Raw genomic sequence first — 2,015 nt, 5'->3', positions numbered from 1 at the left:
GCTCAAGTAAGAGTTCTTAATTTTCAATGCTTGGAACCGTGTTCTCATATGAGTTTTTGTTTAGATATTTGAACTCGGCATTATGGTCATGGGTGGCAATTACATTAACTGACTTTTTGATGTCGCAGAATTATCGATTGCATTCCGTTGAGAAACAGATTTTGGTTTTTTTGCAGACACCAGCAAAATGGTTTTTCAAACCACAATTGTTGCTTACTTTACCTTTGACTATACATTTATCTTCATGATAGGTAGACCAAGCAAAGAAGAAATTTTTGCAGTTTTGCTTCGAGAATCGGGTTTGAGACTGAAAATTGAGTGGTGTAATCGCATTGCGGAACTGATTTGATATTACATTGAGGTCTTACCTTGAAATTTTTGTAACAGATTTTGTGACAATGAGAAATTTGCAACTGGTTTTGAGTCCCAATTTCCATTTTAATAGCTAATTTTAAAGACTGTCCAGGGTCAACAGTTTCTTTGAAAAACTCTTTTGACCATGGCCAAATCTCTAATCAGTAAGCCATGCTGACTAAACAGGCCACAATTCCCGCAAGAAATTGTTTTATTTCACCAAGAAAGGTTCAATTGACTCTTCATGGTTGTTTTTTGTGAGCAAAATATAACGGTCAAAATTAAGGTTTCTAGGTCGAATAAAAGCTTCCTCCATGCGAGGATAAAATTTTGATCTTGTCAAGATGTCCATCTTGACGACAGCCGAATTACGGCAGCTTACAATTCTTATTCCCTGTATCTATGCTAGGAAAGAAATCTAAGACAATTCTTCCGTCACCCTAATTCCAGCGTTCATCACCACGTTGGATCCCGATTTCTGTTTGTCTTTGGCATTGATTCTCGCCATTCATTTTGAGTTGGGCCTTCTTCGCTTGTCTCTTAGGTTCCGATTGAGCAGAAGGCCATGGGATAATGTCTGCTTAGATGGGTTCAACAGGTAATCGGACTCGATTTTGTTGAGGACCAGTTAGATTATTAAATGTGATGTTCTCCCTCCCGAGCAGAGCCAAAGTCAATTCGCTTTGCCAATTTTCTCACTTCACAGGAATATCTGCACTCACTCGGTTTCTCTCAAAAAACCTCTAAGCCCAAAAGAGTCACTTTGTGAGATAGATGCTGGCTGCGCCATGTCGTACACAAAGAGATCTGTGTACCCTGATTCGAAGCTCGGTTTCAATTTCAAATAGCAAAGACAAATTTTGCTAGGCGCGTTCGCTTTAAAGATTCCAGTTATGAAATTCGCTTGTTGAATCATTTTACAAATTTTAACCCGATCAGAGTGTGATTTAGAACGAGTAGCAAAAGTTCTGAATTGGGTAACTTGTCACGAGTTGAAAACTAAGATAATGGTTTAGCAATAGCTAATTGTGGTGAATAGATTTTACTGAACAGACCAAGGGGAGATTCCAAGTATCAGAAAGTCATGCATTTTAGCAATAACAGATTTTAGAAATCATGAAATCAGGATGACACCTAATAATTTACCTCCAAAAACTAAGTACTTCGTATATTTTTTCACTGCTCTAAATATAATGAGTGAACACACAAACGCTCTGATTATGTACAAAATGTTGGATAAGTTTCCAAGGTTTGCATCCGCCAGAAAAGATGCTACCTTCAAGTGATGAGGTCATACAGCTTAGAACGCAATAGTACAGATTGCAAGTTTAGCTCATTCGATCAACATTTTGTTGCGTTTTGAGATCGTTGTCTTCTGTGTATGCTGGTAACCTAATAATTATTATTTCCAGAATAACAATACTATTTTTCCATTAGCGAGAAATTCGATAGTGGTGCTTGGTTACAAGAGTCTTAATTTTTTGCAAAAAGGAGTTCTAATTGAAAACAGTTCTATAGTTTTTAGGCATCAGGTCTTTCTCTTAAATAGTTTTCGATTTATCTTGATGAGGAAGGTCTTGGTCTATGTATATATATATATATATATATATATATATATATATATATATATATGTATATATATATATATATGTAATAATAAT

Source organism: Convolutriloba macropyga, chromosome 2 (assembly GCF_964194025.1).
Source record: "Convolutriloba macropyga chromosome 2, txConMacr16.3, whole genome shotgun sequence".
Taxonomy (NCBI): Eukaryota; Metazoa; Xenacoelomorpha; order Acoela; family Convolutidae; genus Convolutriloba; species Convolutriloba macropyga.
Note: the sequence above shows the minus strand (reverse complement) of the source record.